The sequence below is a fragment of the Ornithorhynchus anatinus genome, chromosome 8 (assembly GCF_004115215.2).
Source record: "Ornithorhynchus anatinus isolate Pmale09 chromosome 8, mOrnAna1.pri.v4, whole genome shotgun sequence".
NCBI lineage: Eukaryota > Metazoa > Chordata > Mammalia > Monotremata > Ornithorhynchidae > Ornithorhynchus > Ornithorhynchus anatinus.
Genome location: NC_041735.1, coordinates 17,315,282 through 17,342,627, shown reverse-complemented (window position 1 = coordinate 17,342,627; position 27,346 = coordinate 17,315,282). Strand labels below are relative to the sequence as shown.

Here is a 27,346-nt window from a genome sequence, read left to right as displayed (position 1 = left end):
ATACCACAGTCCCAGAGTGCCACTATTGGAGACAAAAATCAATCACATAAATCTGGTAACTAATGTGTAAAATGGGTTTACCTGAGAAAATGTTAATGTGTTTATTATGGGAATGGTTAATGAAGATCACCTCCACAGCTGGACCATTCATCAGCTGCAGGGGGTGTTCATTGATTCAGTGTCTCCAACCTCTTGATTCCTCTTTGCTTATTGTATCCAGGTTAAATTAAACAGACAAAGGGCCACTGCTGAAGTGCTAAAAACCAGTGGGGATGGCTTTAACAGTCATCAGTTTCAACCGGAAAATTGGCGCTTATTTTTTTTTATATATAGCTTGCTCTGTAGAATCTTTTCATCCAGCCCTGTGCTAGGTAGGTCACCTTTAATTACTAGGGGTGAAATACAAATTGCTGGGCCTCATTCTGTCTCATTAATAGGGAATGAATATGGAAATTTGTATCCAGGAACTGGAGACTGTGCAAAGCATCCATCACATATTTTAATGGATTATTTATATCTGAGTGGTAAATATAATATTATAGTGTTAGGGTCAGCAATAAGTACCAAACTTAATGGGCTTACCTTCATTACCTGGGGTGGTGAAAGAGAGTTCAAATAAGGAACTGGGGAGGAGGAAATGAGGATTCCAAAAGGTATATGAAGAGGGGAGATTGGTACTAGTTAGCCTCTTTTAAAAGGTGGTGACTGGTGTGACTGCTCTTTCAAATTCACACCTCCTTGATCTGGGCTGGTTCCCTGAGTCTCTTTAGGTTTTCTTGTAAAATCCCTATTATTGAGGATGCTTCAAGACAGAGTGTAATGGCAGTCTGGGCAGCCCTATTTTTACTCCTCAGATGTGTATACAGTTCTTAGTTGGGCCACAGTCAGTCCCTGGCATTCCACCACTGGTTCTTTGAGTCATAGATGCCTCCAAAGACAGCCCTTTGGCCAGAATCTTGAGGCGCACTGATATAAAGTCTACCATTTTGTCAAATCCTAGACAGATCCTTCTGAATGGGCTATGGCATAAGGTCTTTGATAATGTGTTTCCATAGTCTCGATGTAGATTTAGGCCACTATTCAGTACTCTATATTTCTTGTTATCAGCTTTGCCCTTACAAACTATTGGCATGCAGTGGGGTGGTATTATCAATCGATCACATTTATTGAGCACTCACTGTGTGCAAAGCACTGTATTAAGTGCAGTAGTACCAAGATATTTTATATTATCAAAATAGCCTATTGTTAATTTGTCAAGAAAGGGTAATTTCTGTGTTTTTCCTCTGCCCTTAGTCATTTTCCTTTTGAATCTATTTTATTCTTTGAATAGTGTACATAATATAAACAGAAAGATGGGAGAATGATTCTTTTCTACTATATATCTTAACTTACTTCACCAGCAATCTTTGAAAGCCAATATTGATGACCTTACACTCTGATGTCCCCATATACACTAGAGCAAAATTCCAAGGCAAAATAACTGCTGTAACTACCACTCTGAGACCCCCTGACTCCACAATCACTGTGGGACCATGGGACCCCATGACAAGTCTTACTGAAGACACATCTCCTCCAGGAGGCCTTCCCTGACTAATCCCCCCCTTTCTTCTTCTCCCACTCCCTTCTGTGTCACCCTGACTTGCTCCCTTTGTTCTTCCCCACTCCCAGCCCCACAGCACTTATGTACATATATGTAATTTATTTATATTTATGTCTGTCTCCCCCACTCCAGACTATAAGCTCATAGTGGGCAGGGAATGTGTCTGTTTAGTATTGTACTGTACTCTCCCAAGCACATAGTACAGTGTTTGGCAAACAGTACGCCACCAATAAATTCGATCGAATGAGTGAATGAAACTACAGGATCCTTGGGGTTGTAGCAGCTTAAATCAGAAAAACTGAGGACCCAAAAACAAAATCTCCCCATTTCCAAAGCTCTACTAAAATCATATCTCTTCCAAGAAGCCTTCCCTTACTAGGCCCCCAGTTTCTTCAACCTCTGCTCTTCTTTCTGCATCACCTATTCACTTGAGTCTGTATGTACCACTTAAGCACTATGATACTCATCCCACCCACAGCATTTTTGTACAAATCCCTCTACCTGGCCAATTCCCCCATCTGTAATTTATTTTCATGTCTGTCTCCCCAACTAGCTAGCTGTAAGTTCCTTGTAGGCAAGGATCATGTCTACCAACTCTATTGTATTTTATTCTCCCAAATGCTTAGTACAGTGCTCTACACACAATAAATGCTCAGTAAATGCCATTAATGATTCAAACAAATATATCTCAGAATCTCAACTCCAACTGCCAGTTTACATCCTGACCTTGGCACTGCCCAAGGCAGACTTAAGGATTCTCTAAAACTCCAGTTTCTCTCCAGGATTGATTATCTGATCATTTTATTCAGTCTTCTTTCTCCTTCTCTTGCTTCTTTCGTTTTTGTTCTCATCTGCATCCTTGTTTTTATTAACCATCTTGATTTTCAAGTGCATTTTACCCATTTTTGTCATGTTTTGATTACTGGGACATATTTCTTTTTAAAACTCTGGACCTTTTGTCACCATATTTTAATGCAATCTATTACATCCTTACTCCAGTCAGTAACAGCTCTCCTCAGCTGTTCTAGGAACTAATCCTTTCTTCTTTTAATGACATAACTTGCTTTCCATCCCTAGACATTCAGTAACAGAACATCTCTTTTTTTTCTCCAAGGCAGCTTTCCCTCCTCCTTAATCTGCTTTCTTCTCTTTTTCTTTTTATTCTTCATGCTATTTTCTTCAACATCAAGGCAACAAGACAGGTGTTTAAGCAAATCAAGAAAAATACAGGAACAAGAGATGTTTGGCATTAATCTACCCTGTTAACTTTCTCATTAGGCTACTTTATCATCTCCATCTTCTTTTTGTATTTGTATAGCATTTTTATTTTGTCCACATGCTTTTGCATCAATGGTCTTACATGAAATAATAGTAATAATAACAATAACGGTAGTATTTGCTAAGCACTCACTTCGTGCCAGGTGCTGTGCTAAAGAAGTGAGGTAGATATAAGGTAAATAGGCCGGACACAGTCCCTGCCAATATTGGGCTCCCAATCTTGATCCTCATTTTACAGATGAGGTAACTGAGGCCCAGGGAAAGAAAGTGACTTGCCCAGGTCAAACATCAGACAATCGGTGGAGCTGGAATTAGAATCCAGGTCCTTCTGATTCCCAGGATCGGGCTCTATCCAATAGACCAAGCTACTTCTTCTACTGGACAATACAATAAGAGCAAAATATAATTTTCCCGCTCTCCAGGAGCTTATAATCTTAACTATGACAGTGGATGCCAAGAAGAACAACCCTTCCTCTTCCTACAGCCATCGCTTGGTGCCACTGTTATGATAATAATAATAACTATAATTTGGTATTTATTAAGTGCTAATTGTGTGCTGAGCACTCTACTAAGCAGTGGGGCAAGTAAAATATCTGCAGATTACTCCCAGTCCCTGTTCCACATAGGGCTCACAGTCTAAGAAATAGGGAAAATGGATATTTCCCACTTTACAAATGAGAAAAGTGAGGCAACAGTGAAAAGTGAGAAGTTAAGTGACTTGCACAAGGTAACACAGAAGGCAAGTGGAAGAATCAGCATTAGAATTCAGAGCTCCTGATTTCCAGGCCTGTGTGCTTTTCATTGGTAACACTGCTTCTTTAAAAGCTTTGTTAGTTATTGAATCCTGGGTTCATCCTCAGCGTGGCTCAGTGGAAAGAGCGTGGGCTTTGGAGTCAGGGCTCATGAGTTCGAATCCCAGCTCTGCCACTTGTCGGCTGTGTGACTGTGGGCAAGTCACTTAACTTCTCTGTGCCTCAGTTCCCTCATCTGTAAAATGGGGATGAAGACTGTGAGCCCCACGTGGGACAACCTGATTCCCCTATGTCTACCCCAGCGCTTAGAACAGTGCTCGGCACATAGTAAGCGCTTAACAAATACCAACATTATTATTATTATTATTATCCTGTGTTCACCCTAGATTCGCTGGATAACCTCAGGATGTTCACACATTGACCAAAACAACTTATGCAGGAGCAATCCCCATCTAAAAATATGAAATCTCTTTCAAAGGTTAAAAGTATTTACTTATATACACATTCTTATAGCTGCCCAAACAATAATTGTTAAAAACAAATAAACTCCTCCTATTCCACCTCCTGGAAAAATACATTCTTTGAGTAATAGTATCTCTAGGTAATACCAATGTGTAATTGTGATTATTGATATTTTATTGGAAGATCCTAACCCAGTAATGTTCTATTCATTTTCTTCATTTTTTTCCAGTAACAGAAAATTTCAAGTGAGAGATTTTCAACATCAAAATGTGTTGACTATGCAGTCCTCACGAATACTTATAAGATGTGACTAATACCTCCTGAAACATGGTGTCCCTGTTGGATGGTGCATTTGTTAATCTGACTTTCCAATTGAGATCCCAGGGGCTTAAGTGTTTCATATGAATTCACAGAGAAAACCAGTAGGGAAGTACAATTAGGAATGAAGGTTTCCTTGATTTCAAGTCTCAATTTCATTCTACCACAATCTCCTCATTGCTTTTCACAACTGGAAAGGCAAATGAGAGTCATATGAGATTGTGACAGTTATGTAAGATCTAAATGTGAGTGGCAGTGCCCACCACTACCTCACTGGACCCCTGATTCCTACTGTAGTGTATCTGGGGCAGGTGAAGGAGAAGAAACTAAGAAACATTTAGAATGTTGAGAACCCTTGCCGCTACTGGAAGGATGAGTGAGAAGGCCTATGGGGAAGAAGGAGAACCTGCTGCTCTAAGAAACCCTGCAGAGCATTTCTTGTTTCAATATTTTTAAATGTTTAATAGTCAATTTTATCTATGATTGCTTCCCTCCTGTAGAGCATGAGCTGCTTGTAGGCAGGCATGATGTTTCATTCAATTTTCTATATGCATTATCTGGTGTATATTTTGTTTCAAACATTTTAGAAGCTAAGTAAATTTTGCCACAGATGCTGCTGCTGCTAAAAATGTATCTTTGAATGCTCAATTTTACTAGTATTTTACATCAACTCCATTCTAGTTTTAAGATAAAGGAAACCATCTGTTAATCAACTTGTGTAGAAATAGGACATTAGCTCTGGGAGACTAGAGGCATAAAACTTTGTTATACGTGAAACTTCCAAAGGACACTTTTCAAAATAGGGTACACTAGCCCTGACTAATCATTCTAATCTAGCTATTGCAATGGCACACATAAAAAGGTTATTTACTCATAGGGTTTTGTAATTATAAATGAAATAAAGTGAAACCCAGGATTACTCCATGGTACAACCAGATTATATTCTTGAAATACGTGATCGAATCACATGATGGCTGTATGCCACTATATCTTATCCTATATTTTACATGTAATTAGTTAAAATCCTTTCCAGAATCAGTCCCAAAGTGGCAGTGGGAGGCTACAAATAAATACAAATTACACTGAACCCACCTCTTCTTCTCTTTCCCCTATTCCTTCCATCTCAAAGCTACCCTGTTCCAAATAGCTTTCCTGCCCTACCTTACCTCACCCCAAACTTGATTCCCCCATTGTTTTTAGTCAACTCCAGCACACTCCAGTAATTCTTTTACTTTGTTTGAACTTTAATCATAACAACAGTGCTCTGTTCACAATAAGTGCTCAATAAATGATTGAATGAATGAACAAAATTGTGTGTACCCACTGCCACTGCTGTCCCCTGCTCCCCCATTAGACTGTAAGCTCGTTGTGGTGAGGGAATGTGTCTGTTATATTGTTGTGTTGTGCTCTCCCAAGTGTTTCATACACGCTCTGCACACAGTAAGAGCTCAGTAAAAATGATCATCTGATCGACTGAATTTCCCTTCTTCATTTGCCACCCCGCCCCAGGCAAAGCCGTAACGGTAATAATGAGAGAAGACATCTTTTTCTGAACAGTCATTGTACCCACTTTCACTCTTCCAATGCCACCCTGGTCCATCCCTTTCCTGTTTTGGGGTTGGGTTAGGATGGGAAAGAGGAGGTGGAGGTGATAGCAGTGCCTATGGTAACATCTGTTGATATGATTAAGGTTCAAACAAAGAAAAAGTACTGTAGCATGGTTGAGGGGCTGGGGAGAAAAAGGGGAGGCTGAGTTTGAGGAGTGAGGGATGACAGGAAATCAGCTGGAGATAGGAGATGATTGGGAGAGGCTGAGGAGGGGGCAGGGAGGCAATTTACCTGCAGGAATTAGATCCAATATTAGAGCTGGGGTTTGTATGCTGAGATAAATTAGTAAGTACTGTTGAATATATACCCAGAATGTTCTTACTGTGAGGTGCTTGTAACCCCAGGGGTTTCTGTACTGTTTTGCAAAACTGTTATAGTGAGTATAGGTTTATTGAAAATATGGTTCCTTTTCTGTATTGCAAGTGACACTTATAACCAAGGTTTTCATTCCGAGGGAACATTTATTAGATTCCTCTTTCCTGCTTTCCAGTCATGAGTGTGTGTCTCAGTTGTGTTTTCTAGAGCCAACACAAATGGTACCAATTTGGAGTTTCTGCTATCCTTCCCCATTCAAGCCCAGTGGAGAGAAAGAGAGCCTCTTCAGGGCACTTCATTCCTGGTAAATTTCTTAGAGAGAACAGCTTTCCTTTTTAATTGAAGGGATGGAAAATGCTGAATCTTATGCCAGAGGAGCTTTTTCTAAGGGATCTTTATTGGATGGTGGTGTTATACAGGGTGGGAGGAAAGAAAAGAAGGAGCACAGAAAAATTGTGAGGCTGTTTGGGAAGAGAAGGGAGATAGTAAAGTAAATAAAGTAAAGTAAATAATCCCTTAGTGTCTCTGTGTTATTCTTGGGGTAATGAAGGGTGTGTAATCCACTGCTCAATGGGGAGATTAACAAGGTCAAACTTCATGCTTGAAATAGCTCCCTTAATGAGGTTCTCATTTAGCATTTGAGGATGTCAGAAATTTTGAGTTCAAAAATTCTTAAATTCTGGTCATACGTCAAAATGATGCTTCAGTTGGTTAATGTACTTCTTTCCTTTAAGTAACGAATGGTGGGAAAGTGTTTTGTGAGTTTCATAGTCTGACTCCATAATTTTTGCATCTGTTTTCCCTTGGCCACATAAGTACTGTTGCCACAGGCTGATGAGAGCATATTCAGTGAGATTTAGCATTTTACATTGAGGAAGTTTTGTGATAACAGTCACTTATCATTATTCTCCTTGGGCCTAGTGTGTAGTCTTCATTTGAGCACAGTTCCCTTTGAAGCCAACTGAGTTGGGTCTAGATAAAGTATGAACAATAGCCCCTGAGTATGATGATGGAAGTAGCGTTTTATTATTTGTCTTTCCTTTCATCTCTCCACACATTTTCCATCCATTTGCAATGGAGAAAAACATTCTATTTTATGTTTTAATTGTTTCTGCCTCCATTATTTCACTAATTAACTTGTTGGAGTCCCATGGCAGCAAAAAGCTTTTGTATATCTTTATTAATCATAATGTTTCTATGCCTAGTTAAAGTGTGTGATTTTTCACATTATATGAAATAATTCAATAAAAAACTCAAGAAAAAATCAATATGGGTAGAAACAAGATAGTCAGCAATTTGGCTAAAAGCCTGACTAAAATATCTTGTGATTTTTATGATTTACAGTGAGAAGTCGCATGATATTTATTAACCTGCCTGACATTTATTTAGCAAAATCTACGAGCAGCAATAATAGTAATGCTGAGATATACTGCAACACCTTTTGTCTAAGGTTCTCAAACCTCACGTTATTTGTTGGAATCATAAAATGAGTTCTACAGAGGGTCCACATTAATACATATTCTCTGCTGCTTCCCCCAAAGCCCAGCAGCTGACAGCCCAGTGGAAAGTGGTTCCTAAAGCATAAATAAAGGTTATTCCAGAACTTCTTTCACCAAACTCCTAAAGATATGGGCCCACATGCAGTGTGTTGAAGGAAGAAGGGATTTGTTTGTTTTCCTTACTGGAGAATTGCTTCCATGATCAATCCTGTTTTATTGGTGTTGCAAATCATAAAAAACAGGCTTTCCTTTAAAAGCATATATTCTTAAAGCCTGTATGTTAAAGAGTGTGGGCGAGGCTGTCCTAGTAGATACTGGTAGTAATGCAGGGTGGAAAGGGCAGTTGAGGGACGAGACTCTTTAAACTGGCCAGTCACAGATGTTGCCATTAATATTATTACTGTAATAATAAAAATAATTGTATTTAAGCCACAAATACTGTGCTAAATGCAAGGGTAGATATTCTTAAATAATCAGAATCTTATGATGATTATATGATCAGAATATCTTATGTAATAAGATAATCAGGTCAGACAAAGTCCCTGTCCCACACAGGACTCACACTAAGTAGAAGGGAAATAGCTATTTAAACCTCACTTTACCAAATGAGGAAACTGAGGCCCAGAGAAGTTAAGTGACTTGCTTAAGATTACACAGCAGGCAAGTGGCAGATTCAGGATTAGAATCCAGATCTCCTGACTCCTAGAGTCAGAGGTCATAGGTTCAAATCCTGGCTCCGCCACTTGTCAGCTGTGTGATTTTGGGCAAGTCACTTAACCTCTCTGTGCCTCAGTTAGCTCATCTGTAAAATGGGGATTAAGACTGTGAATCCCACATGGGACAACCTGATTACCTTATATGTCCCCAGTGCTTAGAACACTGCTTGGCATATAGGAAGCGCTTAACAAATGCTTGTCTTGTCTTATGCCGTTGAGTCATTCCTGACACTTAGCGACACCACAGACACTTCTCTCCCAGAACACCCGCTCTCCATCAGCAATCGTTCTGGTAGTGTATCCATGGAGTTTTCTTGATAAAAATGTGGAAGTGATTTACCACTGACACCTTTCTCACCGTAAACTCCAGTCTCTGCCCTTGACTCTCTCCCAAGCCACTGCTGCCCAGCATGGTTGAGTTTTGACTTGTAGCATGTTGCCTTCCACTCGCTAGCCACTGCCCAAGCTAGGAATGGAATGGGTAGACCTCTGCTTGCCGAACCGAGACTGGTAGAGTACTGGAAACTCTCCAGGTGTGACCCTGAAAGGGGAACAAATACTATCAAAAAAAAAAAGTCACTTTCAAGAAGCATGAGTTCTATCAACTAGCTTCTTACTGAGATCCTCATAATTCAAGGAAGACATAAAAAAGAACTGATTTACTGAATTTTATAAATCAAGATTATTTTAGTTTCAAGAAATGAAAATTGATTAAACTCTGAACTATTACGCACACTATAGATCTGAGAGACTTGTCTCTCTCAATGTCTTTTCCAAGAGAGTCCCACATGTCAGCAGTTTTACCGGAAAGCAATCTTTTTATGTTTAGCAGCATTGCAACCTATTACTGTAATGATACTCTCTCTGCTGTTGTTTGGCAGCAGCAGACCTGGCAAGACAGTGTTTCTGGCTGAACTCGAAGCTCTTTAGGGCTGGTTCCATGCCAGACAAGTGAAATGGAAGGAACAGGTTCACTCCCTTTTGGCTTCTGCATTCCATGAGTGGGGTGGTCACACTAAATATCCCGGCTAACTAGAGTGATCTTCCTGGGAGGATTGAGAGGTAATCACTTTTCTAGAGCTCCTTGTTTTAAAGTCAGGTTGATAGTTTTCACCCTGACAGCTTGACGAAGAGGTTTTTCACATAGGAACTATCTTCTCCAAAGCGTTTCTCATAAGTTCTATTCTTGCCAATTTTTGTTCATTTGTTCCAGCTTTTTCACTGTAAGATATTTCATTAGAAGCCAGTTACTGAGGGCAACCTTCTGTCTGATTTAGTTTTGTTGAAGATTGCTCTGATCTCAATAAGACAATCAGTGATCTCAGTGGAAAAAGGTGGCCTAGTAGCAAATGCTCAGATCTGGGAGTCAGGAGAACCAGGGTTCTAATGCTGGTTCCGCTACTTCCCTGCTGTGTGACCTTGGGCATATCATTTAACTCTCTGTGACTTTGTTTCCTCATCTGTAAAAGAGGGATGAAATAGTTGTTCTCCCTTATCTTTAATCTGTGAGCCCCATGTGGGATAGGAATTGTATCTGAGTTAAATATCTTGTACAGAGCTTAGTACTGTGCTTGGAACATAAGTAAGCTCTAAACAAATACCCTTCTTTTTATTAGCATTATTATTAATAACAAGATATACAAGTATTGTTATTAAGCATTTGCCTTCATAAATGTTCCTTATGTTAAAGCTTGCACTCATCTTCAATAAATATGATTGAATGAATATATATTAGAGAAGATTCAAGGAAAATCACTCAGTTAATTATGGCATACGGTATTGCCAGGAGAAGCAGCGTGGCTCAGTGGAAAGAGCATGGGCTTTGGAGACAGAAGTCATGGGTTCGAATCCCAGCTCTGCCACTTGTCAGCTGTGTGACTGTGGGCAAGTCACTTAACTTCTCTGTGCCTCAGTTACCTCATCTGTAAAATGGGGATTAAGACTGTGAGCCCCATGTGGGACAACCTGATTCCCCTGTGCCTACCCCAGCGCTTAGAACAGTGCTCTGCACATAGTAAGCCCTTAACAAATACCAACATTATTATTTCTCTTGTGAAATTATTAATTTAATATTGAGTACATGTTGCAAATATTGTGACTGCTATCCCTTCAGTGGGTGAGTGCAAACGTGAGCATCTGATACCACAGCAAGTATTTTGGCCATTGAGAGAGGACATATCTTGAAGAATTACATTTTTGAAGAGGACACACTTGCAATTTATAAGGAATTGTCTTTCAGGTGGAAGTTTGCTTAATAAGACATACCTGTGAATGGCATTCCATCCTAGATTGAGTTAAAATATTGTCCTAAGATGCTCTGATGTGCTTGCTTCTTGAAAAGTCTGCCCTGGTTGGTTAGTGTAAATCATGGTTTCTCAGTGGTTCTAAAGTTTCTGCTCAAGGAGATCATGCCTACCCCTGATGGCCACATGCCAGACCGACAGGATGCTATTGTTTACTCTCAATAGGTCACTGCTATATTACAACCTATACTGAATATCAACTCAGAGAATTATTTATTAGAGAAATTGCTCTTCTCCTACTTAGGTTTGTGAGAAGGAACAGAATTGCATCTATCCCTGAAAAGTAATACTAATGTCATCATCATCAGCATCTGTATCTAGACTGTAAGTTCTCTGAGGATTAGGGAGCATGTCTAGCAACTCTGTTATAGTACAGTCTCTCAAGGATTTAGTATAGTGCTCTGTACCTGGTAAGTGCTCAATAATTACAATTGATTGATATTAAATGAACACTCTATGTGACATTTGATTTTTGTCTGTTGAAAAACAAAAGTGATTTCACAACCTGCTAACATAGTATTATAACCCTGTAGAATTGTGGTGAAGTTTAATAATTGATTTTTACTTTTTTCCTAAATACATTCATTTCAGACTTATGGGTCTCACCTGTCCGTTTGAATCTGACTAGCTGTTTAACTATTTATTTGGTCTAAAAACCCGGGGGTCTAGAAACCTGATCGGGTTATGTGATTTGGATTGACTTCAGGGTTGACTGAAAGTATGAAAGACTGAGCTAGGGTTTGAAAGAAGCTGGCATGAGGTCATCAGTTGGGGAATGAATTGATGTAGTGCAATAGTGAACTTGTGTAAATTGAAGTTAATGGACCCAACAAGTCATGTTCATAACTTTGAAAATCTAAGGGGCAGAAAATGGAATCTGGCATCTAATTTGTGTTCATTAGGGTGTGAGGACATTTCCAAGATTCCGAAAATACTAACTACTCACTGCTCCCCTCTCACTGCCCCATTTACCCTTGTCCCCCATATACTTCATGCCCACCCCACTCCCAGCCTGAAAGCATCCTGTTTCCTCTCTTTTTACAAATCACTGATGCTGTCTGATCCCTGACTCCTGGTGTAGCCAGCTGTGCCCTGCACAGCCAAGCATCAGGCTTTTCCAAGCAAAGTTTTAGGGAAAAGCAGGGCTAATAATACCAAACCATGAAAAAGATGTGGATGGAAGATAAGACATATTCCCTGGAAACAATGATCATTTTTTCTCCTTTGGGAAGGGGGTTAGGAACAGGATGGGAAGACATACACATACACACACACACACACACACACACACACAGATTCTTTGCCTCTGTCTCTCATTAGGGTGTCTTTCTCCTCTCTCTTTCTCATCCTAGCAGAGTCAGTGCTACTATCCCAGTGGAAATGCCCCAGTGCTCAAATGCATGGATTGAGGTGGGCTTGCATTTCCATTCTTGTATTGCTTTTGCTGCTGTTGCTGCCTCTCAGTTTCTTACTAAGTTCCAGGTAAAGGAGAGAACCTTGAAGAGCCCAGCAAGGAGTGGTACTAATAATCATTAATGATAATGCTAATAGTAATGATAATAATAATAAACTGTGGTATTTGTTAAGCACTTAGTATGTACCAAGTACTGTATTAAGCCCTGGAGTAGATAAACTATATGTATTTTGGACACAGTCCCTGACCCACATGGTACTGACAGGCTTAGTAGGAAGGAGAATAGATATTTAGTCTCCATTTTCTTCTTCTTCAAATGCCGTCAAGTTATTTCCAATTCATAGTGACTCTATGGGTTATCCATAGAGTTTTCTTGGTAAAAAATATGGAAATGATTTACCATTACCTTCTGCACAGTAAAAACTCAAGTCTGCCATTGTCTCTGTTCAACATTTTGATCACTTGATCAACCACCTTTGACTCTTTCTCATGTGCTGCTGCTGCCCAGTACAGGTGAATAAACTTTGTCTGATACTTCGGCTTTGACCTTTCCATTATGGGTAACCCTGGTGAGATAATATCTCATTGACATAGTTCTAAGCTTCATTGGCATATGCAAACTGTCCTTCCATGATAAGAAGTTGATTCATAGGAGAATCCATTTTACAGATAAGGAAATTGAGGCCCAGAGGAATGAATTGACTCACCCAAGGTCACGAAGCAGGCAAGTGGCAGAGTCAAGATTAGAACCCAGGTCTTCTGACTTCTGGACCTGTACTCTCCCCATTAGAAGAAAAGTGGCCATTGCCAATGCCACCACTGCTATCCTCCACCGGGAGCCCAGCAAGAAGTGGAACAGCAATGACTGAAGCAAATGAGAAGAAAAACCTCAGCCATTAATGATGCCACAGCAGCTGAGGTCACTATAGTTACAGGTCCCACTTCTATCTATTTCAGCAGCAGCAGGGGCAGTGCCCTCAACCTTTCCTAATGCTGCCAAAATTGTGCCAGTTTATATGAGTTTATGTGTAGGATGTATACACACATCCTACACCCAATGTATATGTATGTATATCTTCTTTCACTTCCTTCCCTCCTCATAAATATTCAGAGGAACACAAAGATGGAAACTGATGTAGAGAAGGAGTAGAGGGAAAAGAAAAAAAAGGTAGTAAAGAACTCTTTGAGCTCTGATTGCCAGGGTAAAAACATTGGTTTATGGGGTAGCAACATGCCATCAGTTATTGTTTTGGACATGGAGATGTTTACTGGCTAAAAGTTTCTGCTTTCACATATGACAAGAGCCGGTACTCTATAAGTGCAGATTTCAGGTCCCAAATGACAGGAAAAAGGAATGATTGATCACCTCAGTCATATAGACATTTCACATGCAAATCCTTCTCAAAAGTGATGTTGATAAAGTGGTAGTGCTTAGCATTGGTACATAGGAAGGAGAGGAGAGGGTGGGGAAGGTGACGTGGTCTGGTGGAAAGAGCACAGGAAGAGGAGTCAGGAGACCAAGGTTTTAGTCCTCGCTCGGCCACTGACCTGCTGTATGATCTTGGACAAGTCATTTTACTTCTCTAGGCCTCAATTTTTTAATGTGCAACATGGGGATAAAATATATTGTGAACCCCACATAGAACAAGAGACTGTGTCTGAACTGACACTCTTGCATCTCCCCCAGCATCTTAGTTTAGCTTATAAGGGCTTAATACATGCCATAGTTTTTAAAAAGGACTTTGAATTTTGGATTTTGTTAGGAGAAGAGGAGATGATTCGGAGTTGGATGAATCACAAGAATTGGCCACTTTAATTGAACTCCAAAGGAAAGTTGTTTATCCAGAAAAGGCTTATAATACCATCTGTGTTTATTACAATATCTATGTTGGACTGTGTAATTCTCCTTTCTATGTATTTCTGATACAACCCAATCTCAAACATAAACTTTAAGACATGCTGCTGAGAAACAGTGTGACCTAATAGAATGAACATGGGCTAGGGAGTCAGAGGACTTGGATTCAAATATCGGCTCTGCCACTTGCCTGTAGTATGACCTTGAGCAAGACACAATTTCTCTGTGCCTCAGTTTCCTCACCTATAAAATAAGGAATATATATCTGTTCTCCCTCCCTCTTTGACTGTGAACATCATGAGGGACAGGGGCTGTATTAGACCTGAGTTTCTTATTGCTGTTCTTGGCACATAGGAAGTGCCTAGCAAATATAAAAATTATCATTATTATTACAAAGATGAAATAAAGGAGGTCACTGCAATTCTGTGTGTGTTTAAAATGGTAGTAATAGAAGAACTTTTTTGACTCTCAAATCTTCTCATATTCCATGGAGAGTTTTGGATGTTAATTATCCGAACTCTCAGCAGCCGTGACACAGAATAATTGCAGAGACTTCCCCAAAGTTCCTGAGCTTGCTTTTCCATGGAACTCTCTAGAGATGGAGACACAAGAGGCTGATATTCACATCATTTAGTTTCTTTGTGTTCATTTTATTTGATGTTTAGGGGTTTGGTTTTTTTTTGCTTTATTTCAACCCTTTGTACTTCAGCAGAGGTGCAAATCAGAGAAATAACGGCTAAGCCACTAGTCTGCTGTGTGACCTAGTGCAAGTCACTTAACTTCTCTGTGGCCCAGTTTCCTCATCTGTTAAATGGGGTTTAAGATTATGAGCCCCACGTGGGACATAGACTGTGTCCAAGATGATTACCTTGCATCCACCTCAGTACTTAGCATATACTAAACGCTTAACACAAACCAATAAAAAAGAAAAGAAAAGAAAACCCAATTACCATTAAAAAAGAAAATGCTTTTAGAGTTTCCTAAAACAGCCAATCAGTTCAGATGCTGTGCAGTCAACCAACACATTAACCAACTTTCTCAGGCTCACCAATGAGGCAATGATGCTTCACTGAATTCAAGAGCATCCCCCTCTAATAACTGTGGTGTTGCTTAAGGGCTATGTGCCAAACACTGTGTTAAGCATTGGGAGAGTTACAATATAAGCAGATTGGACATGGTCTATGACCTGCATGGCACTCACAATCTAAGAGGATACTACTGGGGTACTACCTTTGCCAGTGGGACAGACACACTATTGTGATATTCTTATACACGGCCTGATTCTTCTACTTCCTTTTTTTTTTTTTTTTGATTTAACCTAATTTCTTTCAGACTCTGGGCTGCTGCAACTAGCAAACCACTGGGACTCTGGAGTCCACAGAGAGCTGCAGTCAGGTAGGGACAGCCTCTCTCTTCCTTCCCACCATCACTAAAATGTCCACACTGGTAGGACTCCCAGTGTCCAGGGGCAGCTTCCCTCCTCCCAGCCACAGATACGGAAAATCTACCTTCCCAGAATTTGCAGGATGAGGAAGACTGCCAGTGAAGAGACCAAGGACGAGCTCCTTTAATGATAATTATTGAAGCATGTGGTAAGTAATAATGTTGGTATTTGTTAAGTGCTTACTATGTGCCGAGCACTGTTCTAAGCGCTGGGGTAGACATAGGGGAATCAGGTTGTCCCACGTGGGGCTCACAGTCTTAATCCCCATTTTACAGATGAGGGAACTGAGGCACAGAGAAGTTAAGTGACTTGCCCACAGTCACACAGCCGACAAGTGGCAGAGCTGGGATTCGAACTCATGAGCCCTGACTCCAAAGCCCATGCTCTTTCCACTGAGCCACGTAAGTGTTTACAATGAGCCAAGCACTATGCTAGCTACAGGATAATCAGATAGGGCTCAATCCCTATCTCACATTATAAGGGGAGGGAGAACAGATATTTAATCCCTACTTTACAGATGAGGAAACCAAGGCACAGAGAAGTTGTGACTCGACTAGAACGCACAGTATAAAAATGATGGAGAAGGGTCTGGAGCACAGGTCTCCTGACTCCCAGGTATGGGCTCTCTCTACTAGGCCACAAACTTATTTTATTATGAGCTCCTTATTGGGCAGGGAATGTGTCTACCAACTACGTAGAGAAGCAGAGTGGCATAAAGGAGAGAGTACGGGCCTGGAAGTTAGAAGGACCTGGGTTCTAGTCCTGACTTTGCCACTTGTCTGCTGTGTGACCTTGGGCAAGTCACTTCACTTCTCTGTGACTCAGTTACCTCACCTGTAAAATGTGGATGAAGAATGTGAGCCCCATGTGGGACATGGACTGTGTCCAATCTGATTACCATGAATCTACACCAGCACTTAGAACAGTGCCTAGAAAATACCATTAAAAAAATCTATATCGTAACGTACTCTCCCAAGTGCTTAGTTCAGGGCTCTGCACACGGTAAGTGCTTTCTACCATTAATTGTGATTGCTTATTTTTGTCTGTTTCCTTTTTTTTCCTCTCTTCCTGTCTGGTCTCTCCCCCACTTCCCTCTTCATACTTTAGATTTTTGAATCCCTTGTGGACAAAGACCATGTCTCAATTACTGTCTATGTCTTCTTCCCAATGCACTATACAGTACTGTGCACACTGCAGGCACTTAATAAATGTCATGATTGGTTGATTGATTGATTGCTTGGTTGCTTTATCCATTTTCCAGGAGGGTTTTAGGTGTTTCTCTTGGGAGACACTTAGCCCTCGTCTACACTTAGGAGAAATCTTAAGTACTTTAGAAACGGCACAGACTCACACAATGCATAATTTAGAGGTTTCTGTCATTACCACCTTGGGGACTATGACCAGTAAAAATGATATGGATTTATTAAGAATTCTAGTCTACTCCTGAAACATCAAGTTTGAAAACATTAGGAATGCTTTTTTAAATGAAGGTTGCAGACTTTCTTAGTCTCTTCTTCCACTTGTCCTGGAGATGTCTCTCCCCCATCCTAGCCTTTCCCACCTCCTTCCTCTGGAAAAACCCACATCTACTTTGTCAGGAATCAAAGCATGGCATAAGATTAAAATGTAAATGCTATAGTACACTTTTAAAACTGCATTTTACTCTTTACCTTTGCCTAGATGAGGAAATAGAATTTTTATAACCCTTTGAAATGACTGCCACCCAGACTTTCCCTGCAATGAAAGGGTAAAAATCTTAATAAATAAATCTGATGTCAGCTAGAGCTTCAATTCATGATGCTCCTGCTTTACAAGGATCCTGTGATTTTGAAACATGCCTTATGCTAGGATTTTTGATTTGAGGTAACATCTCCGGCCCTAATCGCCTTTCCTGGGAGGGAAACAGCGAGGGTAAAGATCCATTTAAGCAATGGAATGTGTTTATTAGCACCAAAGGTGGTTGATGTTTCAATCTTGGGGCCATTCAGTGCTCTGACATGACTAACCATCAAATCTCCACACTCGTTAAGATTTTCTTTTCAAGCATACATCACTGGCAAGCATTCCCTACTTACAAGAAAAACTATTGGCTGTTTAATTACACGGAAACATGAAGAGTGAGCACATAAGCACCTTGTCATTGCAGGATAAATACATAGTGATGGATACGTAGGGCCAAATTTTAACACCCTGCCTTTTTTTTTTTACAAAGTCATTCTTTTGCTCATGCAGAAAATGAACAGAGCTTTAATTGTGAACTCGTTAGTTGCCTAACCACTGATTTTGAAAGCCCAAACTTCTCCCACAATTAACTCCTGACTCGTTTAATTAAATGTAGGTGCAAAAATGGGCACCATCCAGTGCTCTGTATAAGTACATCTTGGGGCTAATAATAGTAACAATGATAATATTATTTGTGGTATTTTTAAGCATTTATTAAGTGCCAAGCTCTGTATTAAGCACTGGGGTAAATAAAAGATAACAAGGATGGATAGTCCCTGCTCAACATGTGGCTCACAGTCCATGGGTAAGGGAGAACAGGCACTGAATCCTCATTTTATAGATGAGAAAACTGAGGCACTCTGAGTAGCTTCCCAAGATATATCCAGTTGTCTTTGAATTGGCACATCTATCAGTAAAACAGACTTTACCTCCTCCAGCTGGACCTCTTGGCCGTCTCCCTTCACTGTATCATAAATCCAGGGGCTGATGGTTCACTGTTTCATTCTTTCATGTGACATTTAGATGTCATTACTCCTTTACTGAATATGTTCCCTTCCAAGGGAAACCAAAGGATTCAAAAATATAATGCTTTTAATACTGGGAAGCACTTGGTGATTGAACTTGAATGAGAAAAGTAAGTTAAATTGTACTGACATTCTATTCTCTCACCAAAAAAGAGGTCAAAATCCTGTCAAGATCTACCAACATTACAGGATGACTAAATGACATTTACCATTTAATTGTAACATTCGTCATTTAAACTTGGACAATTTCCATTTCTTGTCAAATGAGCACATTATACTCTTCATGCCCTCAAACATAGCGTGCTAATAATTGTGGCATCTGTTAAGCGTTATGAATCAAGAACTGTACTATGCACTGGGGTAGATACATCAACAGGGCCCACATGGGGCTCACAGTCTAAGTAGGAGGAAGCACAGGTAATGAATGCCATTTTCCAGATTAGGGAACTGAGGCACAGAGAAGTGAAGTGAGTTGCCTGAGGTCACAGAGCAGGCAAGTAGAGGTGCCTGGATTAGAATCCAAGTCCTCTTCCTGATCTGTGCTGTTTCCACTAAACCACATCGATTCTTGTGCTCTCCCTTGGCATAGCACAAGATTGTCTGAGCCTGACTCTCAACCTAAGTCTCCTGGACCGCCATAAAAGTAGACTGTTATAAGCAGTGAGTCTCTTGAAGCAACTTCTTAAGATTTAAGAGACTTTTCACTCGTCCCTTCCATGACTCAACGGCAATTGGTTGCATCACTGCTGTCACTTTACAGGCAAAGAAAAATAAAATATTTGGCTTTAAGAAATGTGTGGTTAATCCTTTTGTTTTAGGGAGTGCACAAGCATCAGCTCTGAATAATGTCACGTGCATTATGAGTTTGAATGGAGATAAGGACAATGATAATTTCAGAGAGATAAAAATAGCATGACCAGGTCAGTGATGGGGGTACGATTTGCATGAGGCACTTTGATGTGTTACCAATTTGTCTGGGCATCCTATTGGTTCTACCAATCCAAAGTAAAGAGGTTTAGCTCTGACCAAAAATGGCCTCACCTCCCCCCGCCAGTCATATATATGATGCATTCTGCCTCCTGGCTCCCACCCCTCTTGCTTTCTTGATCGTGGTAATGGTGACGGCAGGGGCAGAAATGGCAGCTCTCTGACCCCTGCCGGAGAATCCCCTCAGTTCCATCCCCCTAAGCTTCACGGAAAGTCCTGCCTCCCTCTTCCCCAGTGCCATCCCTGCTAAGGAGAGGGCGACCTAGTAATTTAACCTATGAGATGAGCAACCAATAGTTATTAAAAAATCATTCATTTATCGTATCTTGAAAGATTTTGCCTGGTTAACATTTCATAAATCAAAATGTGCCAACCGGCCCTGGAACCCTCTCCTTTCCATAGATTGTGAGCCCCACATGAGGCAGGGACTACCTCTGTTCTGATTATCTTGTATCTACTCCAGTGCTTATTCTTGCACTTGGCTTATAGAAAGTGTTTAAGAAATATCTTTTTAATTACCATTATTATTATTTTTACTATTATTAACTGTGGCTCAGTTTCTTTGTCTCTAAAATGGGGATTAAATAGCTGTTCTCACTCCTTCTTATACTATGAGTTCCATGTGAGTCAGAGACTGTGTCCAGTCTGCATATCTTTTATCTATTCCAGAGCTTAGTACAGTGCTTGGCACAGAGTAAGCGCTTAAAAAAACACCACAGTTATCATTAACGTTAGACATTGAATGGTGCATTGACCTTTTTTTTCCAGAGATTCTTGATAAAAAATGCTCTGGATAAACTCTATTGCAATTTTCTAGGAATTTCTTTAACTTTTAAATTCTCTTACATGTTTTCAAAGAGGAATCCAAATTACCAAAATTTAAAAAGGCAAAGATGTGCATACAATAGTGTAAACTTCTATTCTCTGGAGTCATTACTGATCTAAAATTCAAAATTGCTCCATCTATACAGAGATCTAAGCTGCAAAATTTGGTCATGTATTTCATGGAGATATGTTGAGAATTTTTATTAGCTTAGCTTGAAGTGTCTTGTGTAACTGGATTTATACAAACTATCATTATCAATAACATGTATTAAACACTTATATACATGTGTCCATTTTACTTTCAACTCAAATTGAGTAAAACATGCAGGGACTGCCTGTATGATCTATGACACACTACACCATATGGAACATTTTGCCCTAGAATCTATCACAAACTTTGATGACTTTCTCCCACTCGTCTCACACAAATGTAAAGTCAGTCTGAAAATCAGTACCTCAGCACTTATTGTAGATAGTATCTATAGCCACCCTTAGCTCTTATGTTTATAATGATCACTGTACTTTACTATTTATTCACTTATCAATCTTTCCCTTTGTAGTTATAACCACTCACATTTCTGATTTTCTTCTTTTTGTATGTGCCTTTTATCCCTGTAAACTCCTTGTGGGCTGGGATTGTCTCTACTAACTCTATTTTATTGTGTTCTTCCAAGTGCTTAGTACAGTGTTCTGCACACAGCAAAAGCTCCATAAATAGCATTGATTGATTGATTAATTGATTCTTCCTAGATTTTTAGTTCCTTGAGGGAAGAGTGTGGTTTACTTCATTATGCCTTCAAAAGACTGCTGTTTACTTAATTATACCCTCTTAGTACAGTGAGCTGCATACAGTAATCAGAAGATCTATTGACTAATTGAATGAAAACTTAAAACACAGAAAATATTTCTGTAGTGCTGTTTTAGCAACGTGTTTATTGAGGCTAGAGAAATATATGATGTGGCAGACCAAAACCTCTCCAAATGGCACTATTTTCTTACATGTCCTGTAGATTCAAACCCTGAAAAGAAAGAGTTATGAGTTTCTGGTGAACTCAGATTTGATAATGCATCTAAAAGAGGTAAATGTTCAGCTATCTGTGGAGTTGTGACCAAAGTACTGTATTATTCCAACCGCGAAGGCAATGAAGGCTAACTAGAGTCTTGATATGCAGCCAACTAGCTGAATAAAATTCCTAATGAAACAACCACAGTTAAAAAATGGGCTTACCATCAGGATAGTGCTTTACTGGCTTCAGTCCCAGATTTTGCCAACACAAGGTCATTGATTGAGCCCTAGGAGAACTTGAGTAACTCTTGGCATCCTTAGCTGCCCCTCCCACATATTTTGCTCGGAACATGGTCCATTTTGTTTTGCTGCTGTTCGCTATTTTTAAGCTATTTTCCCCAAAGAAGTATTTTTCTTGATGGCAGAAATCTCATCAGGTTCAAGGCACTCTCTCTGTCTCTCTCTCTGTCTCTCTTTCTCTCTCTCTCACACACATACCCAGCATAATGTTTTCTGAGGAACTGCAGATAACGTCTTGCATTTGCATTAAAACCAAATGAGTTAATCATCACTTTTAAATAAGGTGTCATTTGTAAGTGCTTTATTCATTATTAATGAAATGATTACCAGATGCAGCGACATATTTTATATGTATATTATAAAGTCAGTTATAAAACACATCAGTAAAAACCTTAACAAATTTGGGCACATTTAGTTTTCCCAAAATGCAGATCCTACATGTGTCCTACGGTGAAGCTACTGCTAAAATTGATGAGGAGAGGAAAAGAAGAGAAATTGTGCTTGTAAATATTAAGCAAATCAAAAAGTGACATAACCAGGAAATGGTTAATAATGTAATATTAATACTAATGATAATGTACTTTACCAATGATCATATTAAGTGCTAGCATTAATACAATGAATAATAAAATATAACAATTAGTCACTTGCAGAGACTGCTGAGGAGTGCAGAGAACAAAATAACAGAACTGAGAAAGGACTGCATAACAGACTATTAGCTTTGATTCCCGGGGATAGAGTGCAGGTGGAAATAAAAAAAGATCAGGCAGAAGAAACACAGGCAGTATTCACAGAAAGTACCACATTTAAAAGGCAAACTTTAAAGACAACTAAATAGCTTACCTGCCATCCAGCATTATTCATTCCCTATAATTCAATAGATATTTTAAAGAAAGAATTGTGTAAGTTAAACTTTCCTTCAAGTCAGCAGCATAGATCTGACTTGAAGGGAGAGAGTCAGGGAAGAGAGTCACAGGGAAGAGAGTCAGGGAAAAGTAGAGGATGTTGAACCACAGGAATTTCAAATAGACACCACAGGATTCTTACCTCCAAAGGAGCTACTCTACTCATATAGTAAGAAGAAGGGAAGGTGTTAACCCAAGACCTCAGGATCTCACACTATAGACTTGGCATACCACCCTGGATCCCTACCCAGACCTCAATTCTTAGATCTATGGCTTTGGAAAATTGTTAATTTATGACTCTACAAAAGAAAGCTCCTTGTAGACAGGGATTGTGTCTTCTAATTCTATTGAATTGTACTCTCCCAAGCATTAAGTACAGGGCTTTGCACACCATAAGCACTCAAAAATACCATGTATTGTTTGATAAATTTTGTCTTTGAATTGGCAAGGCTTAGGTCCAGGCAGTGTAGAGCTGATGAGAATTCAGAGCTTTGTTATAATAACAATTATTATTATTATTATTTGTTGAGCACTTACTATGTGCACTGTTGAGCACTGTTCTAAGCACTAGACTTGATCAAGATCAAATCTGAAACAGCCCTTGTCCCATATAGGCCACACAGTATAAGTTGGAGGGAGAACAGGTATTGAATCCCCATTTTACAGGTGTGGAAACCAAGGCAGAGAAAACTGAAGTGACTTACCCAAGGTCACACAACTGGCAAGTGGCAGAACCGACACTAGAACCCAGGTCCTCTGGCTCCCAGATCTGTACTCTTTACACTATGGCTCCACCAGTTGTCTGCTGTAGGACCTTGGGCAAGTCACTTAACTTTTCTGTGCCTCAGTTAGCTCATCTGTAAAATGGGGATTAAGACTTCGAGCCCCACATGAGACAATCTGATTACCTTGCATCTACCCCAGTGCTTAGAACAGTGCTTGGCACATAGTAAGTACTTAAAACATACCATTATTATTATTTTTATTAGTAGTAGTAGACCACTCTGCTTCCCATTACATTCAGTTGGTGCTGTGCCTGTGACTATTGGATTCTGAACCGCAAGTAGCCTGGTGCTCTTCTCCTCTAGCCAGAGTAGCCTAGTCCTCATGTTGTATTTCTCACTTTTTAATAAGTCATCTTTGTATTGTCAACATTTCAACTTTATGTGTCTGACAGCAACCCCCACCCCTTATTCTTAGATTGAACACCTTTTGGGGGCTAGAACCTTGTCTAATTCTTACCTGTGTAATTTTTCCCAGAACAGTGCTCTGTACCCAGCAGACACTGAATATGTACCATTATTCTTATTATCAACTGATCCTCTAAAATGATGGTTGCTTTTGACCTTCAGCCTGGGAAGATCCATGCTGACACAAACACCCACTCTGACAGTCTGAAGATGTTTGATTTTATAAGCTAATACAGTCACTATTTCAAGGACTGGTTTTTAGGGCTACAGCTAATTTGTTTGCAAAATACATAGAGTAGACTATCAGATAGCAGGAAGTGTGATAACCAAATCAATTCCCTACTTCTCCAAAAGGGAGGTAGAATGTTCTTACTAGATCCAGGTTACACTGAATGACTGAGACTCCCTGGGCAAGGAAATCCCAGCAAATTGTGTTTTCTATCCCATGAGAAATTTTGAATAAAACTTGGCATTACTGAGGGCCCTTGGTAAAATGGGTTACTGTTTATGAAAATGTTGTCTGAACCTGCAGGAATTAAACTCACCACTCGGGACAGTTGGCAGGTCACCATAATTAGGAAGCCCATGACCTATTTGTCTGCCCGAGATGTTTTGGAAAGGAGAATTAAGAGGCCAGGTGTAGAACAGTGATAAGCTGGGGTGAGGGGTCACCCAAGCATATGGCTGACCAAAAGTGTACCTGTTACACCTCCTTAAGACTGGCTGTGCCAATTTTACGTGGAAATTTTCCAATACTCATTGACAAGTGATCCCAAAGCATTCTTTAAGCAAGAATCATTAGCTCTGTTTTTTAAGGTGGTTAAACTGGTATGCCAAGGTCCTACAGTCCCATCCTTCTCCTTATTTTTGCCTCCTGACCCCACTAGATTAACATGGCTTGGTTGATCTCCTTTTGAGATTGACCTGTTGTGCTGAATTACCTGTCCTGGTGTGAAGCAGAAGAGGCTGGATGGGCCAGAGTTGGATGAGTATCCCAGCCTACTGAAAAATATTCCCTTTAAAAAAAAGAGAGAAAAACCATTCAGACAATGTTTACTAAATGTTTAGCTGGAGTTCTATTTCTGAATTTCATAGGTGCTAGGTGGCAGCACCCCAGACTTACCTCATGGTTTGGAATGTGACTGTCTTCAGGCTTAGAGAATCTCAGTGAAAGAGGACAGTGAATGTGGTTCCAGATTCTGAAACCCACTGGAGGGAGCAGGACAGGACTAGCCAGCTCAAGTCACCCAGCCCTGAAGTGGTCCCATACCTGAAGTCATTGTGGAATTCTGTGGACAAGACAATGACCATTGAGAATAATAGTAATGTCAATAACTGTGGTATTTGTTAAGCACTTATTTATGCCAAGTACTGCACTAAGTTCTGGGTTAGTTACAAAACTTGGCACAGTGCTTGGAACATAAGTGCTTAACAAATACCACAATTATTAGTATTATTAAACAAGATAATCAGGGTGGACACAGTCCCTATCCCACACAGAGTTCACAGTCTAAGTAGTTGGAAGAATAGGTATTGAACTTCCATTTTAGAGATGAGGAAACTAAGTAATAATAATAATTATAGTTTTTGTTAAGTGCTTACTATGTGCCAAGCACTGTTCTAAGTAAATACCAGGTAATCACGTTGTCCCAAGTGGGGCTCAGAGTCTTAATCCCCATTTCACAGATGAGGTAACTGAGGCATAGAGAAGGTCATGCAGAAGGCAAGTGGAGGAGCTGGAATTAGAACCCCCATCCTCTGACTCCCAAGTCTGTGCTCTTTCCACTAAGCCACACTGCTTCTCCTAAATAGGTATGACTTGCCCCAAGTCATACAGCAGGCAAATGGCAGAGACAGGATTAGAATTTAGGTCCCGTGTTTCCCAAGTCTGTGTTCTTTCCACTAGCCCACACTGTCTCCTAACTGCTACTTCGAATAATTTCCTTAATTCTTTTTCTATTTGGAAAGCCTTGTAGTTTCAGTCCGTGAACCTGTGGGGGAAGTGTGACACAGATACTCTTTTGTTACAGGGCGCATTTTTATGAGCATGAGACTGTACTCTTTATTTAGAACTTGACTTGACCTATACTGCAGGCAGTGTTGGGAATTGTGCCAGTGTTGAGAATTCTGACTGTACTGCTGGTCGATCATTTTTATGGAATTATTGATCAATCAGTTGACAGTACTTAGTGAGTGCTTATTGTGTGCAGAGCACTGTACCAAGCATATGGGAGAGTACAATGCAAGAGAATTGGTGGACATGTTCCCTGCCCACAAGGACCTTACAGATTGTAGGAATTTATGTGATTTATATTTTATGGGAGTTATGTGATTTATAAAGTGATTTATAAAGTGGAATGGATCCCCAAACAAGGTTCCCCCTTTTCCGTCCCTTCCATCTAGGCTTGCCTACCACTGGACCTGGTTGTACTTCACAGAATATCCTGTGGTTCTTAGCTGTAGTCAGTAACTGTGGAGGTTCCTTTAATAAGGAAGGATGAGACCAATCTGGGCGCTTGATGTGTTAAATAGCCATTGGCCATTTTATTGTGAAGAGGGAATAGTTTACTTTGCCTTTCCATTTATTACTTTATTTCTTCTCTGCGCCTCCCAACAATTTCCTTTCCCTGCTGGAGAACTCTTAGTAGTATAAGATGGGGCCCTAGAACCATCTGAATGGCACTTAAAAATAATTGAAAAGCACTATTTAAGAAGAATTTCCATCACTGACCTAGACATGGGCTAAACAGCCAGTTAGTCTTTTCCATTCTTCTCCATATGAAGCTTCTATCCTAAATGCAATACTCTCTAGGGCTCAGATATTTTTAGATAATCTGATACAAAGCATTAAAATCACCAGCCCACCTTCACCTTCCAGTCAGCAAATTCCCATATGTTAAGAGGTCCATTGCATTTTGCTGATCTGTTTTGCACATCTTGACACCTTTTATTAAAGCTCTAAATCCTTAATCCACGTTAATACCCATAGAGTTCTCCCATCCTCACGTGAAACATGTGTACAGTGTAACGGCAGTGAGCAAGAGCAGTGTTTTACTAAAAGCCAAACAAGGAGACATAATTCCTCGTGATTAAATAAAACATTAATATCAAGAGTAGTTACTAGGAAATCCCAGAACTGACATCCAGGTTGCCCCTTCCATTGTTTATACCCTTATTTGTCTTTAACCTTGTTCAAATTAACAACCCCTACTTTACATGAGCTGGGTGCTTTGGTGCCCTCCTTAGCCAGTCAGGCACTAGTGCTTGTACAGGCTGAAAAGCATTTTATTCATTCATTCAGTCAGTCCTATTTATTGAGCGCTTACTGTGTGCAGAGCCACGTACACTAAGTGTTCAGAAAGCACAATTTGACAATAAAATTCTGGGTCTGCAAGCAAAAGCTGGAAATCAATGTAGGAGTTTTCTCCCGCATTTATGCTCTGGACTCCTGATGTGTCTTTCAGGAAATTCACTCAGATTTGTCATTTTAGCCCCCCTAGCTAGATGGTCAGGCAGAGATTTGATTTTCCAGGATATACAGTTGGAAGAAAGGAGCTTTATTTTCCATCATCTGACAGTCACCAACTGTGTTACTATTATTATTGCATTTGTTAAGCACTTAACTATTTGTCAAGCATTCTTCTAAGCACTTGGGTAGATACAATGTATTCAGATCTGACACAGTCCCTGTCTCACATGGGGCTCAAGTTAAGCTGGATCTTGGTTCATCAGAGGAATAAATTTAGATTTTGAGATGGCCACCACTCACTCACTCACTCACTCACTCATTCATTCAAAGCCATTTGTTGTGTCTTTCTCAGC

At 40.0% G+C, this 27,346-nt stretch overlaps 1 long non-coding RNA gene across 5 annotated transcripts in view; it reads right to left on the bottom strand.

Moving 5' to 3' along the window:
* LOC103164817 overlaps window positions 1–27,346 on the bottom strand; it is a 110,628-nt gene that overhangs the window by 9,775 nt on the left and 73,507 nt on the right. For 4 of the 5 annotated variants that reach the window (XR_003761505.1, XR_003761504.1, XR_003761511.1 and 1 more), the window contains 3 exons: window positions 24,648–24,813; window positions 24,466–24,540; window positions 22,273–22,296 (listed from right to left, as the gene is read on the bottom strand). This is a non-coding gene — a long non-coding RNA (uncharacterized LOC103164817). Of the gene's footprint in view, window positions 1–21,025; window positions 21,143–22,272; window positions 22,297–24,465; window positions 24,541–24,647; window positions 24,814–27,346 lie in introns of those variants that run through there. The other variant, XR_484353.2, reaches the window with a different exon arrangement.